Genomic DNA, 19589 nt, shown 5'->3' with positions numbered 1-19589 from the left:
GCGAGGGGTACCCTTACAACGCCACTCCAACCCAGGGTTTAACCCCTCAGGTTGCGCCGGGGTCAGAGGTGGGCTTTCCCACCCTCTGCACCCCCTTCCAGAGGTCTGCCCTCTCCCAACTGGAGAAGTTCCCCTGGAAGAACCGGTCAGGACACTGCTTACAGTCGTCCTACCCTTCAGGTCAGGCCGAACCTGCACCTGGCCTCTCAACCTCCGGTCTAAAACCTTTAGTGGAATAATTGCCTGGCACTCCAGGACTTCTGAGGACTCACACGCAATCCCCCTGAGGCTGACACATGACCCATGTGTCGTGTGACGGTCTGTCTGGCGCAGATCTCCCGCCTCCTGTCCACCTGACAGTGCGCAAAGATCCCCCAGACCAGAAGTGGCGCCACCCGGGTCCACCCAAGACCTAGCCCAACTGGCTAGTCTCTGGTCCACTGGTGCATCCACTGGGAAACTCGTCCCCCAATCACTCCTCGCTTCGGACTTCTGTGCCCTCCCAACTGGAGCGACACTGCCGGACACTGGAACCCCTGGAGTTCTGGTTACAGACACTCCCGGTTCCCTAGACACTAGGAGATCCTCCTCAAGTGTACTAACAGGACAGCCTAGGTCCCTAACCTGGCGTTCCCTAAAGAAACCACCCAAGTTCTGAGACAGGGCTTCGGGCCTCTGGGTGCTCTCAGCCACCCCCTGACTCCTGCTACACTGAGCCAGGCAGTCAGCCCCTTCACCCTTCTCACTATACTGGGACCTAGCTGGGCTACACTGAGCCTCTTCCACCACGCTGGGCTGGAAGCTCCCTGTACCACTGCTGTTGGACTCACCCTCTAATGACTCTGCAGAACCTCTGGCGCTCTCCCAGCGGTCTGCTTCAACTGCAAGCTCACACGGGTCAGACAATCCACACCCCATCAGGTGTTGCCGCAACCCTGGGGAACAACAACTGAGCAACTGCTCTCTGAGAAACATATCGAACAATATGTCCCAATCACATTTCGTGGGCTCCTGTACCCAATCACACAGGGCTTCACAACAGTCCTCCTCAAATTCCTCCCACGACTGGTGAGGCAGCTTCCTACTGCCCCTGAATTTCAACCTTTTCTCCTCCTCTGGAGAACCAGGAACCATACTCTGGGAACTGGGAGTGGGACTGTCAACATCAACACTCAAAAAGCTGCCACCACTGGACTCCACCCTCCCTGGGGGATCCAGAAAATTCGGACTGCGGGCAGGGGATAACCTACTCTCTAGGGCCATCTTCTCCCTGGCCCAGGCCCTCTCAGCCTCTGCAATCCGCTCATTCACACCCAGCTGCGCCATCTTCCAGGCATACTCTAACCTGAGCTTCTCCATGGCCAACTGGTGCTCCCTCTCTTCTCTCCTATCCATCCACTCCTCTGGGGACAGGGAAAGGGATGGGGTGCTATCTCTGACACGGGACCCAGCAAGGGACTCCCTATCTAGAGGGTACTCGCTCTCTGCTGGCGCCCATCCACTGTCAAACTCACTCTCCACTTCAGACTCTTCAGGGTTCCCCTCAGACCCACCACCCTCATGGTGTGCGGTCCGGGCCCTCTCCCTCTCACTGTGCTCACGCTCCCAGTCACTCTTCTGCCACAGGATCATGTTATCCCTAAGCTTCGACTGGGTGTCTGACTCACTCACTGGGATGTCTCTCTCCTTACATAACCGTACCAACTCATGCACACTGTACTTAGACAGGCCACACAGGTTAAAAGGAGATTCCATCTTGACAGGATGCTCACAGACACGTGCAACACAAGGGAACTAGCAATCTGAAGTAAAAGTACACAATTCCAAAACTTCCACTCTCCTTAAAAAAGAACTCACTCATGCGTCCAGGAAAACACACCATTCATCCACACACCCTCCCCTCGGATCGGTAAGGCAGTTTCTACCACCCCTGACTTCTCACCCTGACCACATGTGACACAGGTACCAAACTCTGGAAGCAGGGCGGGGGACAAATGTACTGAACACAATTATCAAATGACACTCTTCAGGAGATGCAATAATGGAACTTCACCAAAAACACAATAATCCCCAAAAATGTGGTTATCTAAAATGCAGAGCTTTGTAGTGGCCAGTTGCCACTGTGGTACAACGCAAGCACAAATTCTTATCCCACCGCTGCCACCAATGTTAGACCCGGGACCCTGGCCAGCCAAGACTCGCGCCGAGGTCAGTCAGGGATCGCCAGTTCTAAGTGTCAGGGCAAGGGAGTCACACACCAAGGCAACCCCTACCCGCCCTCTAGGTAACGTGGCGCGAGCAGTCAAGGCTAAACTTGGAGGCGATGTAAGTTAAGTATTTGCGCATGCACCCCAGCAACAACACCCAAGGCCCACCACAAAGAAACACTCCACACAAGGTTATGTACAAATAGCCTTTGTATTATAAAAATATACATCAGATAAAACACACATCTTATTACACGGTGCCAACAGACACGGGCGGAATTTACAAGGGATATTTGTACAGGACAGGGCCACCTGGACCACTGTCAAGGGTATCAGCACTTTTAGAAATAATTACTGTAGCACAAAAATATAACAGTAGAGCATACAACCAGTAATCACTGGTAACAGGACCTCTCTAGCACCACCTGTACTAGGGAGAAAACAACCACCTACACGTCACACTACCTGTAGGGGTGCAAAAGCAACACACATGATGCCGTAACATTCAGAGGTGTAAAAGGACAAAGAGAGCACATGATGAATAATCTACCCATTCAGAGGTGTAAGCAAAACACATGATGCCGTAACATTCAGAGGTGTAAAATCACTAACTATGTCCCCCAAACTCACCAGTCACCACCTGTGACGGTCCCGGTGTCCCAATGTCAGGGCCTAAACGTGGCAGTTGCCCACAAAGTGCTGGGCAACTGGAGCAGGGAAAGTTAGCACAAAGTTGGAGCCTCTCTGGGCTCAAGTAACCACCACTGTGGCACTGGTGAGCCTCTCTTAGGCTCTCTCACCAGGAAGGGGGGGGGGGCTGCTGAGCCTCTCAGGGCTCCAGCAACAGAAAAGGTGCAGCCTCGCTGGGCTGGGGGGTCCCTCGCTCTGGGGACCCAAAACAATAATGCTGGCCAAGAGCCACGCTGGGCTCTAAATCAACTGGTGCCCCCGGGGCACCTCGTGGCTCCAAAGACGCGGAGATATTCTCTCTCGTTGGAGCCTCGCTGGCTCGGGTTGGAGTCCCCCTCTTGGGGACTCGGGTCACTCACAAATGCCCCCGGAGCCCTCAGGCTCGAAACACAAAGGCGCGAGGTCGCGCTACAGAGAGGGGGCGGGGCGGACACCGGCAATTTGTCCCGACGCTCCCCCCCCCTCCTCGGCAGGCATCTACCGGGTTGCGCTGGTCTCTCCAGCGGAGGCGGGTCTCTCCCGCTGGTCGCGGGGCTCTCCTTTCCTCTCGGGGAGCCTCGGCAGGCTCTCTCGCGGCTCGGCGAGGGAGGCGGGACTTCCGGTCGGCCTTTCCGGGGCTGCGCTCTGATTGGCCGGCCGGCCGGAACACTTCCGGGTCGTCGCGGGCAGCGCGGCGGCCCGTTTTAGGCAGGCAGGCGGCTTCCCAGGATCCGAGGAGTGGGCTCCCTCGTGAATCCAATAAATCACGGACCTGGGCAAAACAATACGGCAATGAGCGGGGTGGCACCCGCGCCGTCAAACCACCACACGGGGCGATCGGAGGCCGGGTGGGCACCGGCCTCTGCAGACCACAGCGCTCCCAAGCGCTGCAGGCACAAATAAGCGCTCGTAAGCGCTAAACAGCAGCAAAAAGCGCTCCCAGGCGCTAGGGGTAAAATCCAGCGTTTCCAAGCGCTAGGCAGGCGATCTCAGCGCTCCTAGCGCTGAAGGGCAGAGAGCAGTGCTCTCAGGCTGCAGGCAACGAAGTCCTCAGTGCTCCCCAGCACTGGAGGACAGGACAGGGCTCCAGCAGGGCTGGAGGCAGGCAGGGGGGGCAAGGCTGGGCCAGAGCCAGCACACTGGGTCTCCAGGCAGGGAGACTCCCCAAGTGGCGGTCCTTCTGGCCCCAGCAGCGGCAAAAGCCCCCTCTGGCAGGATTCCAAAGTAGAACATTTTCCAAGGGGACACAGCCCCTTCTTATACTGTAATTTCCTTTGTTACAATGTGCAGGGTGGGGGGAAAACCAGTCGCAGCTGGTTCTGGAGCACTCTTGATGGCCCAACCACCCATTCCTTTCACTGGGGAGGCTAGGGTCATTAGACACACCACAGGGGGGCGGAGCCAGCATTGTGTGGGGAAAACCCAGCCCATCCAGGACCCAGGTACACTCCTCCCACACATCACTCATGCTAATCTCCCACTCACCACCGGGCAGACCCATCCAGACTTCCTGGAGCCTGGCATGCCAGCCAGCTCCAGCCAATCACGCTCCAGCACCCTCACTGTACACATATCTCAATGTCCAGAAGTAGCACTTCTCAACTAGACACACACATGCCGCAGACACCATCTTGCAGCATTCACTCTCACGAGTTTAGGCATACCAAACTCGAGCCTGCACTCCCCACGCATCAGGAACTACCAGGGATACACACATTCCCCATGCATTTCTATGGGAGGGCAGGCCAGCCATACTACACGCACGCACTTTCACTCTGGGACTCAGGGGAAAGTGCGCAGAGACCCAAAAATCACTGACGCAGGGTCACAAATAAGGCAAAAAGTCTAGGGGTGAACCTGCCCTGCGGGCCAAGTCCAACACTGACAGACAGGTTGCATAGGCTCACAGAAGCCACCAAGGGTTGCTCCAGTGCTTTATACAAAAGACCTGCATTTTACAGGGCAATGCCCTTTGGAAAGAAGACCACATCCATCCCTAAAAGGAAAAACATTTTGGAAAACATATTATAATACAGGTGAGTGATACAATACTTCTACGCCAAAAAACAACAAAAATAGAAAAAATGCACCCCCAAATTCTTGTATTACTCGGCCACACTTCCTCCTAGTACTATCCTCCTTTTATCCAATCCTTTTCATCTCCCCTTTCCTCCCTCTCTGCGTGCCTTTCTCTCTGCTATCTTCCTTTCCCTCCCGCCACCACTCCCACTTCTCTAACCCACAATAATAAATATTATGCACACACTTGAATCATGTCTGCCTGTGTCTCCTGCACCCCATCAGTCTGCCACTCTCCTCACAGGAAATGAGGGAGCGAGCGGCGGGTGCTTTCATGTGATAGCGCCAGCCAGGGCCAAAGACAACGCAAAACCAGAGCCCGCCTGGCGACTCACCATCAGCTACATGGTAACCTAGGACCGTTCCAGACAGGTCCCCTGGCTTGAGGTAAAGAACTGGAAGAGGCACTCAGGGGGGAGGAGGGAGGCCTTAGCCTGTGGCTGGACAAGGACAGGAGGCGCAGACGGCCTACAGGGAATAAAGAGCACCAGGAATCCGCCAATGCTTGTTGTAAGTCTGCCGGTCTGAAGGCAAAGGACCTCATCAGTTGCTTCTTAGAAAGAAACACTGTTTAGATAAACAAAAGTAAAATACATATGCAAAATAGACTGCAGACGGCAGTGAAGAGGTTTAGGAAACAAAGCAGGAAAGCCAAGCCTCTGGTTTCTTTGGCACTTCTCAGATGGCATCTTGACCCTTTTTGCTTCCATGAAGTGCTGTGGACAGCAGTGTGTTGTCTATGTCTACTGTAAATGTATTATTTACTTAGAACTTCGGCTAAAGGAACACTCCACCCCATCCCCAGTATGATCATTGGAACAATGAGGAAGAGGACGAGGAAAACGTTCAGCTGGGGTCGTATCACTACTATCTAGGCCGGAAGAAGGTTGGGCGGATGTTGTAAACGGCCCACTGGCCGAAACTATGGGTCGGTTTGGCCTGCGTAAGTCAATGGAGGAACGTAAAATGCCCTGAGATGAAGGATGGTGCACTAACAGGAGTGACTCATGCTACATGGAGTGAGCAAGGTGGGAAGTAGGTAGCCCTAAAAGAGAATTACAGGCATGTCTAAATGGTGACATAGACTAACATCTGTCAGCAAATAGAAACATGCAGTCACAACGTTATTGATGTTTGCTGAAAAGAGGGCTTTTTTTTAAGTGGCCCCAGATTGCACAGCGAGTCAGATGCCAGTGGGTGCGACAACCAACAGTGGTGGAGGAGTGTTTATGTACTCTGAAAATCGGGGATGATATGGAGCTTATAAAACAGACAGCTGGTTTATATTTAACTATATGCTGACACTGCATTTTAGGGCGAGGGGTCCTTGTTTTTGCAACCGAAACAACCGGAGGAGAGATTGAAGGATTCGCTAAGTTTTTACAGCAATTAAGACCAGAGGAACAGGAAGACAAATGAAACACTGACAACAACACCCCACCAAATCAGCACCAAACAAGAAGAGTGCCCCACATTAAAGACTCACCATAAGTTACTCTTGGAAAAGCACCAAAAAACGGAGCATTAATAGCGGCACAATTGGCACTCGCCACCAAACATATACAAAAGCAAAACACATCCAAAAGCAATGATATCAGGTCAGAAAAGCCCACAGTTAAACAACCAAGACACAAACACCCCACACAAAAGAGAACCATGAAGCGAAAACCCCGAGACAAGAAGCACCATGATAAATAGCTTTCCACTGCAAAGTACTACAAAAAACCCTCTTCATAGCAAAGAATATACCTATTCCTATAGGACACAGAGCAGAGTCAGCCTGACCACCGCCACTACGTGAGGCCCGGCAACTGTTTGGTCAGCCTGGTTCATCATAAATTAATATATCAAATTAATGGGCCCCTATAAGCCCGCAAGGCAGAGAGCACCGACTGCCCAGCAGCTAGTGCTACACCACGGTAACCTAGGACGGTTGGTCCCTCCCCTGGCTTGAGGTCGAGAACTGGAACTTGAGGCACTCAGGGAGGAGGCCTTAGGATACAGACCAGAGTCGGACCACCGCTTACGTGAGGCCACGCGCCAACTGTTTGTGCCACCACATCATCACTACACAGACATGAAATGATGAAAACAAATGATTTGGTGCGGGCAGGTGGAAAAACATCTTACTAACTCACCTCCTGCAGTCCTGCTGTTGATGGCAGACACAGGGGGGCTACAGGCTCAGCTGGCTAGCCAGTAAAATAATTATATTATGGCATTGGCTGCTCCAGCTCCGGACGGTCAAGAAGTGCGCACCTCTGCTTGTCTCGTGCACTGCAGTCACGCGCATTTTTAATAGCTCAATGTGCTGTGCGCATGCGGGAATCAGGGAATTACATCACCAGAGCACCCTAGAGAGGCGCGCAGATGAGGCGGAGGAGGAGGCAGTGCATAATTCTGCACGCTGCGCACAGGCACCTCCTCCTCCGTCCTTGTTTGGTTGCACAGACACGGCATGGGCGGTCAATCAGACATGCTGATTGTTGCTGGCAAACCTGTTTTCCCTGCATGAGTCACGAGAGCGGAGTGGACAGGGGGGACTCGTATCGGTCAGAGACTATTTCAGGCCTGGTAGTTGCTCGGTACAGTATTTGGCTGGTGGGGCCCGGGGGCCGATTTTCAATCCGAACATCAATACTTCAAAGAGAAGTCACCAGTAGTGTCTGAGACTCTCAGACACGACACCTGTTGACTTCTCTCTGAAGTAGTGACGGTTGGATTGAAAATCGGCCCCCCAGGCACAAAACCGGCCCCCTGTTCAAAAACCGGCCCCCACCCCCACCCAGCCTACCGGGGGATTGCCCGGTGCCCGAAAGCACCAGTCCGGGCCTGCTACAGGGCCAAAGCAGGAGGTAGATCATTCTCCTACCTCGCAGCCTAGACCTAGAACAAACTCCCCCTCCACATTTGATGAAGCCAGACATTGCACCAATTCAGAAAGGATCTCAAGACCTGGCTCTTTGAATGAACCCTGGGGAGCTGCTCACACCCCCTCCCTCAGTGCCTTGAGACACTCATGGGTGAGTAGTGAGCTCTGCAAACCTTGATTGATTGATTGAGAAGAACTGTTGGCTTATTTGAAGTCTGATATCCTCACCCACTAAGAGCAGACAGGAGCCTCTGGAATTGCTGGTGCCTGGACTGATAATCCACTTAGCATTGCGGATGGACAACAGCAGCAACCAGAGCAACATAACACTATTACACATTTATTAAAAGTAAACAAGCAGGCTTAAACAAAACAACACATGCACAAAAGTAACAAAAGTCCAATTACCACAACAACCTACTGAGATGACAAATCCTACCATCACTTAACTTAGCAGAGTTAACAACATTTTCCACGACCCGCAAATGATTGGTAAATTTACTTTGACCCTTGGAAAATGTATTGAGACCCTTGATTCCTAACTCTGAATCTTTTTTACAATTTTATATTATTGACTCCACGTTTACTATCATAGTATTTCTTGTACACTTTTTGTGCATGTTTAATGTCACTCCTTACTCTAGTAGGAGACCAGCCAGTGTCTTTTAGTGGCCATCCAGCATATATTTTCCTTAGCATACGTTCCCCTTTGAGAATTTTAAAAAGTCTGAACCCAGTGACAATAAAAGTTGTACAATAAGCCAAAATCATTGAGGATAACCCAATTTCCCATGACAATCATTGTTTAACTGTGATTTGCACATTGTCCATAATGACTCAATTGAAGCGCTCAATGCTACCATTACCACTAGGATGATACACAAAGTAAATGTGTGGTTTATACCATTTCTAAAAAGGAAATCCCCAAGTTCCTTTGAATAAAATGGAAGCCCATTTTCCCTTACTAAGCATTTAGGCATTCCTTGTCTTTCGAACAACCTAACAAAGAATCTAACTATACTAGGTGCATCATCTTTTATCCCTGCTTTAACCTCAGGACGCTTGTAAAATGTCTCCAATAACATGAAAATATACTCCATCTCCTCAAACACACCTCGGACAAAACCAAGCATGTCAATTCTCAAAGTCTCCCACTGTATATCAGTAACTTCTATAGGGCACAAAGCAGGCTGAAATGTAACTTGAGATTTGCCAGCCCTGGTGCAATCAAACATGTACGCATAAATCTTTCAATGTCTGAATACATCCCAGGCCACCAAATACTGGGGCATATTACCAACAACTAGCGATAATTATCGCTATGTTGGTTTAGCGGCGATATTTTTATCGCCGAGCTGCGGAGATTTTTATCGCTTAGGAACCTTGCTATTATCAAGGTTTATCTCCTAAGCAATAAAAATCGGCCGAAATGCATGAATATCGCTGAAAAGTCAGCGATATTCATGCATTACTTAGCTAATGCTCTTAGCAATGTTATCCACCTAAAATTGGATAACATGGCTAAGAACTGCTCAGGGGCAGGTGTTAGCTTTTGGAGATATTCGCGCTTAGCGCGAATATATCTCCAAAAGTTGGTAATAAGAGATAGCGATGTTAGCGACTGTTTCCAGTTGCTAACATCTTGGCACGCCCACTTTGCATCTCATTAGGGATAAATATCACTGACATGCAAAGCGGGGCCCAAGATGGTCGCTATCTCCTACTAGCTGTCGCTAACTGGTGTTAGCGGCAGCTAGGTAATAGGGAGATAATTTTATCTCCGCTTTCTTGGCTTTTAAAGCCAAAAAACGGAGATAAACCCCCTTGATAATATGCCCCACTGTTCCTTGATTCTTTTTTGTTTTCTCTTTTCCGAAGTACCCTTGATGATTGTTTTTTTTAGGCCTCTCTCTCGATGTGGGAGGAGGGGTTCACAACCCTTTTAACATGAACCCTACTTCATCTGTTGGTAAATCGTTTCTCATTTTCCAAAATTTCCTAGCACTCTCACTTAAACAAGTCTTTCTTCACCAGGATGATGAAAAACAGTTCTTAACTTTGAGCAGCTGTTCGTCTTTTTCATGTACATCCTTCTGCTCATCAATTGAAATAGTGTTGGTGTCTGGAACTACATAGGCAACACAAAATTCGCTCATTCATCTAACGTATACTTTTTCAACAGTAAAGGTGCTTGGCTTAAGAAGTCTGCAATGCTGTGTTTAACTCCAGGTAAATATTGTACCACATAGATATAATGGAAAGGGGCGACCACTCGGTCCCCCCGAACGTATGGTGGAGTACCCCGATCCCCCCGGGAGGCCATCTTGGGCGGGGGGCGAGTCTCGGCTGGTATGCCCGAAGCGGCGTAGCCGGGGCGCGCCTTTTCCCGCCCTGGAGTGGGTTGTCCTAGACGCTGACGCCGCCGGCCACGCCCCCGGGGGGCAGGCGGAGGCGGGTTTACGCCCGCCCAAAGATGGATAAAAGGAGCAACAAGCCAAGAAAGCATCCTCTTGTTCCTGTGCTCTGAAGCTGCACCTCCCCGCTGCACGTGAGCTCGAGACGGAACGAAGAGCCAATTTTGAGCGTTGTAATTTTGTTCTCTGTTTTACAGATATCTGCGTTGGAGAATGCCGGGCAAGAAGGTCGGAAAGCGGGTCGGTACCGATCAGATGCTCCGCATGCTCATAAAGGAGGTTGCTGATTTGAAGAAGCAGATGGCGGAAAAGAACGGGGAGGGAGGCCCGAAGCGAATCGTCGGACCAGCTTTGCCGGGAGTAGTTCCTAGCGGGAGAGGCAAGAGGTCCAAGAGGGGGGCACCTGGGGGGGAGACCCCGGTTCCCGATACACCGATAGAGGAGCCAATCCTGGTTCCGAAGGAAGGGCACCCGATTCCCGTGGTAGTCACCCCCGTGAACGGAGAAGATATGCCTCCAGAGTTGGCTGCACAACTGGCAGCATGGTTGGGAAAGGATAGCGAGGGCGTGATGAGGCAATTGCAGGAATCTAGACAGTCTGCGAAGGCACCATCTTTTGTTCCCCCGCAGGCTCCGGTGGCTGAGATCGCGGTAGACGCAGGTTCGGCAGCAAGTACGGCACCTAGTTCAGGTAAGCGGCTACTGCCGATTGCGGGGGAGGGGTCTGTACCCTCACGAAGGGAGAAAGTAGCCCAGCATGTTCCACTTGAAGTTAAGGAAAAGATTTGGGCTAATAAGTATGTGAACATGTTTTCTTTGCTTACTGACCATTACGAGATCGAGCATGTGAAGGCCCAAAAAGAGCTTATGCATCCGAGTGTTTGGCGCGCAAAAATGGCCGCCTTTAAAGTCGATGAGAACATAGGTACTTGGGGCAGAGCATTTGGCATTTTCACCTCCATTATGGGTGAGCGAAGGCCTGAGTTGTTGACAGAACTGCCTATTTATCAGACACGTATTATGGAGTTTTCTCAGGCTTATGAGGGCAATCAATGGTTTTGTTATGACAATGTTTTTAGGAAGGCCAAGGAGCACGATCCTGCTCTGACTTGGGATTGTTATGACTCCATTTCTTGGCAAAAAATGGAGAACTCGGGCATGTTAAAGGTACCATTGTTGTGGGGTAGCGGGGGGGAGTCTTCCCGCCAAACCTCTGGGACACCCTTTCGGACGGGTGCAGGTAACGAGCACCACTCGAAGTCGAGTGGCAACGCAGGGAAAAAGGGGATTTGTTGGAGTTTTAACAGGGGGAAATGTACAAGGCCTCAGGGGTCATGCAAATTTAGACACGAGTGTGGGGGTTGTGGACAGTCCTCTCACCCTGAGACCATGTGCAGAGCCAAAACGGGTGATAACGGTGGTAGGGGAAGCGCCAAACAGGTCTGAAATAGTCCGAGGGGCACCTTTACCTACCCCGGTTGATACCATGGCAATGATTCCTTGGCTCAATGAATATCCGGATCATGTCGCAGCAAGGGTGTTGCGAGATGGGTTTTTGTATGGTTTCCGCATTCCAGTGGGAGACTTTCGGGGTAACTCAAGTTGTAAGAACCAACTGTCGGTCCTGCAGCATACGGCGGTGGAACAGGTAAAGATTGGGAAAGAGGTGACTCGAGGGCGGGTTGCCGGTCCATTCGATCTACCGCCGGTTGCTAACTTTGTTTGTTCTCCCTTAGGGGTGGTCCCCAAGAAGGACCCGGGTGAGTTTAGGCTAATACATAATTTGTCAGCTCCACGAGGTCTTTCCGTGAATGATGCGATAGACCCGGAAGTGTGTTCGGTGCGGTACGCATCTTTCGATGAAGCCGTCGCCATGTTATGTTATGTTATGTTATGTTATGTTATGTTATTTATTTATTTCTATAGCGCGCGGCTACTCAAAAAGAGTGTCCCGGCGCTTTAAAGGAGAAAGAGACAATACTGCAACATAAAAAAACATAACACCAGATAAAAAACTAACAGAAGAGTGGACCAGAGATTCACGGAAGACCGGCTACTGAATAAACAGCCAAGTTTTAAGGCCTTTCCTAAAAGCCAGTAGGCTGGTGGCTCCCCGCAGGGCCAGTGGTAAAGAGTTCCACAGCTGAGAAGCCAGCAGTCCAAAAGAGCGGCCTCCGAGGCGCGCTTTCTTGACCCGGGGGACAACAGCAAGGTGCAGGGCTTCCGACCTCAGAGACCTGGTCGGGTGGTAAAAGACCAGTCTCTTTTGGAGGTACTTGGCTCCCTCCTTGTGAAGAGCTTTGTAGGTCAAGGTCAGCGCCTTAAAGGCGATCCTCTTGCGGATAGGAAGCCAGTGTAAAGTTGCCAGCAAGCCCGAGGTCCTGGAGCGCCTGCTGAGGCCAAAGATTGCCCTTGCAGCGGCATTCTGTACCACTTGAAGCCGCTGCAACAAGTACTCTGGGAGGCCCAGGTAGAGAACGTTGGAATAATCCAACCTGGACCCAATCAGAGCCTGGACAGTCAGCGTCCTGTGTTCCACGGATAACAGAGGAAGAAACCTCCGCAGCATCCTGAGGATGCCAAAGCAAATGCCCGACACCCCCAGGATCTGGGATTTCAAGGTAAGCCTGTTATCCATCTTCACCCCCAGATTCTTAGCAACCTGAGAGGAGCAGGACGGAGGGAACATATCCCGTGGCCACCAGGTCTGCCAGTCTGGTTCTATGTCGCACCCAAAGAAAAGAACTTCGGACTTGTCGGAATTGCACTTAAGGCTGTTTAGATGGAACCAGTGAAAAACAGCCCCAAGGCAATCCCGAATGCTCTCCCCATCAAAGTCGCCTCCTCTCTTACAAGAGAAGAGGAGCTGGGTGTCGTCCGCATAGGATACGATCTGGGCACCATGCGACTCCACCAACGCCGCCAATGGGGTCATAATGATGTTAAAGAGGGTCGGGCTCAAAATAGAGCCCTGAGGGACCCCAACTCCCAGAGGCGGCATCACGGCGGAATCCGGCGGGGCCCAGATCGACTGCCGGCGGCCGGCAAGAAAAGAGGAAAACCAGTCGAACACCGTCCCCCGTAGGCCTATCTCGGAAAGTCTAGCGAGAAGACCATCATGGGGAACGGTGTCGAACGCCGCCGACAGATCTAGCATCACCAGCATGACTTTGCCCCCAGAGTCCAGAACCCCTTTAATGGTTTCCGAGACCTCCAGGAGCGCAGTCTCAGTACTGAGATGGGGACGAAAGCCCGATTGGGTGGCGTGCAGGATCTCATTAGATTCAAGAAAATTGGAGAGCACGCCATGGACGTGCTTTTCCAGAATCTTCGTGAGGGCCGGCAGCAAAGAGATGGGCCTATAATTAACCGGGGCCTTCGGATCTAGACCAGATTTGAATCGCCTGGGGCCCGGAGCGCTGATGGCCAAATTAGACATCGAGTCAGCGTTCCGGTTGCTCCCGGTACACCCAGACGATCAGCGTCTCCTTGGTTTCACGTTTCAGGGTCGCTATTACATGGATAAATGTATGCCAATGGGTTGCTCCATATCTTGTGCTTATTTTGAGAAGTTCAGTTGTTTTCTGCAATGGGTATTCACAAGAAAGACGGGTTTTCAGCATGTGATGCATTATCTCGATGACTTTCTGTTTCTGGGGGCAGCCGGGGATCCAGAATGTGGGCAGGCTTTATCAGAGTTTTGTGTCTTAATGAATCACTTCGGCGTGCCATTGGCACCAGGTAAGACTGTGGGTCCCTCGACTTCACTCGAGTTCCTCGGGATCGAGCTCGACTCGGAGGAAGGTTGTTTTTGGTTGCCCAAAGAGAAGGTGTTGAAATTCAGGGCATCCCTTGAAACATGTATTCGTGAGACTAAGGTGAACCTGCATCAATTGCAACAAACGGTGGGCCAGTTGAATTTTGCCCTTAGAGTGATCCCAATGGCCCGCCCCTTTTCCCGCTCGATTGCTCAAGCCATGGTCGGCCTTAAAGAGGGACATCACCGCACAAGGCTCTCGGCAGAGATTCGCCAGGACATGCGCATTTGGTTGGCATTTCTGGCGGATTTCAATGGTCGAATTGTCTGGAACAAGCCGGCAGTGTCATCCGAGGAGCTGGGGCTATGGACAGATTCGGCGGGGAGTATAGGTTTTGGCGCCATATTCAGTAATCAATGGTCGGCTCAAAAATGGCCGTCATGGTGGCACAAGAGCGGGCTGACGAGTAACATTGCTTTTCTCGAACTTTTCCCTATTTTGGTGGCCCTGAAAACGTGGCCTGAGGGGTTCCGAGATCATTCTGTCGTGTTCTGGTCTGACAACATGACCGTGGTAGAGTGTATCAATAGTCAGGCAGCACGTTGCAAATGGATTCTGAGACTGCTCAAAGAAATTGTATTGTTGTGTATGCAGTTGAATGTGATCTTTAGGGCGCGACATGTCCCAGGGGTCCTGAACCAAGCGGCTGATGCGCTTTCTCGTTTCCGTATGCAGGCCTTCTGGGGTTTTCTGCCCACAGCGGACCCGGTGGCGGCACCCTTTCCCGAAGCTCTCTGGTCTCTCGGTGCCCCGAACTAGAAAACCTCGTGGGAGAGAGTTTAGCACCCAGGACAAGGAAGGCATATGAAGGGGCGTTCCGTTCCTATTGGTCCTTTTTGGGTTCTGCTAGGGGGGAGCTTTGGGGTCAGGAAGAGCTTGTTGTAAAATTCTTGCTGTCTTTACATCAGGCAGGCAAGTCAGTAGCTACGGCCCAGAGGCATCGGGCCGCCATTTCATTTATGGCAAAGGCTCATGGGATCCAGGACCCAACAGCGTCCTTTGTGGTACAGAAAGCGCTACGGGGGTGGCAACGCCTTGAGGGTCGCAGAGTAGATGAGAGGCACCCGATAGGTCTGGATAGGTTGGCCCTGTTATTATCCGTACTCCCTTCGACATGTTCATCCCAGTATGAAACTGTGTTATTCCGGGCCGCCTTTGTGTTAGCATTCCATGGGGCAATGCGGGTAAGCAAACTGGTGGCGAGGAACAAACGGGATACGGTGGGGGGACTGTGCCGAGAGCACATTCAGGTAAAGAGGGAGACGATGACTGTCTCGTTTGTCAGGTCCAAGGCCGATCAGGGTGCGATTGGGGATTGTGTAGTCATACATCGGATTCCCGGATCTCCCATGTGCCCTGTTGTTTGCGTAGAGGAATATTTAGCGCAGAGGGCGTCATCATGGGGGGGGGCCTTGTTGAGGCACGCTGATGCCACCCCACTGACGAGGTTTCAATTTCAGCGGGTGCTTACAAAGGCAATTTCGGCCGCGGGCTTGAACCCCGGCGAGTTTGGGACCCATTCCTTTCGGATAGGGGCTGCTACTGAGGCTACAGCCAGGGGTCTGAGTGTAGAAAAAGTGAAACGTTTGGGGCGTTGGTCCTCGAATTGTTACAAAAGGTATGTGCGGTTGCACATGTTGTGAAGCTGCTATCATGTACTCACGCTTCTTGTTTTTGTTTGGTTTACAGTTTCGCAAGCTTACGAGGCGGGGCGGACTGTGCAGTCGACCCGACACCTGGGAACCAGCGGTCAAACATCGCCGGCTGCGGAAAAAGTGGTGTGGGTCGTGGGCCACTCATACGTGAGGCGCGCCGCGGACGTATTCAAAGCAGGTGACATGATTCACGTGGCTGGGGAATACGGGTACAGGGTGACCTTCTACGGAAGGGGCGGGCTCTGTATTGACCAGTTTCAAAGTTTTATGGAGGGTTTGTTAGGGCGGACAAGGTCACCGCCGTCTATAATCATAGTCCATCTTGGGGGTAATGATTTGGTAACCACTGGTAGACGACTGCTTCTCGAGGCAATGCTTTCCACTGTAAGTTGGTTGGCGAGAAGAGTTCCAGGGTGCACAATTGCATGGTCCCATATGATTCCACGAAAAGTGTGGCGGGGGGCGATTTCGGTTTCTGCGCTGAATCACTCAGTGAAGAAAATAAATAACAAGTTGGGTAGATTGTTTCGTTCAAGTACACTGCATTCTATCCCGCATGGTTGTATCAAGGGGGACAGTATGTATTTGGGGGACGGGGTCCATTTGTCCCGGGTGGGGAACGAGTTACTCACAGGAGACCTCATAGCCTGGCTAAGGAGTTTAAAGCATGACCTTTAGGCAGGAGTTGTTGTGGGGGGTCCGGATAGCCGGTCAACTATCCGGCCTGTGGCGGTAAGGTCATGATCGGTGAGCAGTAATTGGAAGATCCCTATGGGGGGGCGTCACCCATTACGGATGGGAGCGCCCGGGGGAGGTGGCCATTGGCCCCTCAACGGGGAGGCGGTCCCTTCTAAGGATGGGCCGCCGAAAGTAAAGGAAAGGCGGTCAAGGCCCCTTCCTTGATAGGAGGGGCTACGGGCCCCTCCTGGGGAATTTCCCGGGGCCAGGACACCTGCGACGGCAGATGTGGTAAGTTGTGTGGGGTGGGGAGGGGGTTTACGCTACCTTCTAGACACCTCACACGAGTCCTCGGACGACCTTTAAATGGCGTCGAGTTCATTGGGGCCCCCGTCAAGTCAAGGGAAATTTGTAGATGCATTTGAGGTACAGCCTCTGTGCGGTCGCCCCTCCCAAGTGGGGGGGGTAATTCTGGTTTAGGGATCTGACACCGGTTACGACCTTGCCGTTGGCCCTTAACGTTAGGATGTACAATTTCAAGTTAAATGTTTTGTAGGATGTTAGTTCGGCTAGGAGAACCTTTGTATTAGAAATATGTTAAGGTTAGCCAAACATCGTAATGTGGAAATGAAATTGTACATAATATGAAACTGTTATTTTAATGTTTTGATTTTGTTTCATATTTTAATAAATACGGCCGGGAGGGTCACTCCCTCCCGCCTTCCAAAAGTTCAGAACCGTTTCCAGTTTCCCATCCTTGGGGATTGCGTCGAGAGGGGGTGGCGGGTATCTCAGCCATATGGAAAGGGGCGACCACTCGGTCCCCCCGAACGTATGGTGGAGTACCCCGATCCCCCCGGGAGGCCATCTTGGGCGGGGGGCGAGTCTCGGCTGGTATGCCCGAAGCGGCGTAGCCGGGGCGCGCCTTTTCCCGCCCTGGAGTGGGTTGTCTAAGACGCTGACGCCGCCGGCCACGCCCCCGGGGGGCAGGCGGAGGCGGGTTTACGCCCGCCCGAAGACGGATAAAAGGAGCAACAAGCCAAGAAAGCATCCTCTTGTTCCTGTGCTCTGAAGCTGCACCTCCCCGCTGCACGTGAGCTCGAGACGGAACGAAGAGCCAATTTTGACCCACCCACCAGCCCCTGAAGACAGCAAGTGGTTTTTAAATAAAGTTTTGATGTGGTAACTCTATTTTCTTGCAAGTTGTGATGATGGACGTGTTTTTTGTGTATGCAATAAAGAGAATGATTATCTAGAGTATGTTTTTTGAATAAAGTTTTGCACTAGTGTTGATCAGTAATCATACGTGAAGTAGTTATGGTTGTCTTTTTAGTAATTTAGTTAATTGTCGAATTTATTTTGGTCGGGCGGTAAGGTCATGATCGGTGAGCAGTAATTGGAAGATCCCTATGGGGGGGCGTCACCCATTACGGATGGGAGCGCCCGGGGGAGGTGGCCATTGGCCCCTCAACGGGGAGGCGGGCCCTTCTAAGGATGGGCCGCCGAAAGTAAAGGAAAGGCGGTCAAGGCCCCTTCCTTGATAGGAGGGGCTACGGGCCCCTCCTGGGGAATTTCCCGGGGCCAGGACACCTGCGACGGCAGATGTGGTAAGTTGTGTGGGGTGGGGAGGGGGTTTACGCTACCTTCTAGACACCTCACACGAGTCCTCGGACGACCTTTAAATGGCGTCGAGTTCATTGGGGCCCCCGTCAAGTCAAGGGAAATTTGTAGATGCATTTGAGGTACAGCCTCTGTGCGGTCGCCCCTCCCAAGTGGGGGGGGTAATTCTGGTTTAGGGATCTGACACCGGTTACGACCTTGCCGTTGGCCCTTAACGTTAGGATGTACAATTTCAAGTTAAATGTTTTGTAGGATGTTAGTTCGGCTAGGAGAACCTTTGTATTAGAAATATGTTAAGGTTAGCCAAACATCGTAATGTGGAAATGAAATTGTACATAATATGAAACTGTTATTTTAATGTTTTGATTTTGTTTCATATTTTAATAAATACGGCCGGGAGGGTCACTCCCTCCCGCCTTCCAAAAGTTCAGAACCGTTTCCAGTTTCCCATCCTTGGGGATTGCGTCGAGAGGGGGTGGCGGGTATCTCAGCCATATTCAAAAGACACAGACATTCTTGCGATCCGTGGAGTAGCTTTTGATAACCCGACGGTGGAGCGAATTGTTTCAATATTTTATCATCTGTTCATAACCCAAACCACCTTCCCACACAACTGGTCTACACCCAAACAGAAGCCAACATTTTCTTCTCAATGACAAAATAGTAATCTTCTGGTTGTGTAAGAGACGTTGACGTGAATGAAATGAAATTCAGCATTTGTAAAGCGCACAGCTACCTCCTTAGAGGTGTCACGGTGCTGGTGGCTGTTGGGAAGATTAAGCAAGCTATTGCTCAGAGTCACATGGTGCTGGGCTTTCCTGCCAGTGGCACCGGGAATCGAACCATGAACCCCTGTGGGATGGAGTCAGATGCCCTGGCCGCTGCACCACACCTCTTCCCTATAATATGCAACAGTGACTTCCAATCCCTTCTCATCAATGTGAGAAACTGCAACTCCTAAACCGCTACTTCTGGCATCACAGGTATTGATGGTTTAGTTAGGATTAAAATCGACGAAGAGCATGGTTTAGCAAATTTACCTCTAGTAGTGTCAAAACCCTCCAGGAACTTCTGGTTCCAATCAAAAACTCAGGTTTTTTTCATAATAGCTAGCAGATGTCATATGTTTTAGCTGCATGGTTTTCACAAACTTTGAATACAATTGCACTACACCTTGGAATGACCTGACTTCATCCTTATTAAAAGGTGAAAGGGTATTAATAATGGCTGCCAGTAATTCTGTTTTTAGCCAAGTACCTTTATTACAAACATGATGTCCCAAATACATCCCTAAACGTACAGCAAATTTACACTTAGTAAACTCAGACATTAAACTTTTTTCTTCTAACACTTTCAACACATTCTTTAACCTCATGTCAATCTCAACTATATTCCTCCCTATGACCAGAATGTCAACTTGGAGGAAGGCAATTCCCTCCATGCCCTTGAATCTTTTATACATCAACTGATGGAAAACAGCCACTGCCATAGCTAATCCAAATGGAATGTGACAAAACGGAGAGCACCTATGCAGTCTGATAAAAGCAGTGAAATGTTTCCTGTTGGGATGTAAAAAT

The sequence above is a fragment of the Lissotriton vulgaris genome, chromosome 11 (genome assembly GCF_964263255.1).
Source record: "Lissotriton vulgaris chromosome 11, aLisVul1.2, whole genome shotgun sequence".
NCBI classification, from domain to species: Eukaryota; Metazoa; Chordata; class Amphibia; order Caudata; family Salamandridae; genus Lissotriton; species Lissotriton vulgaris.
The sequence above is the reverse complement of the archived record's forward strand: the minus strand, read 5'-3'. Positions refer to the sequence as shown.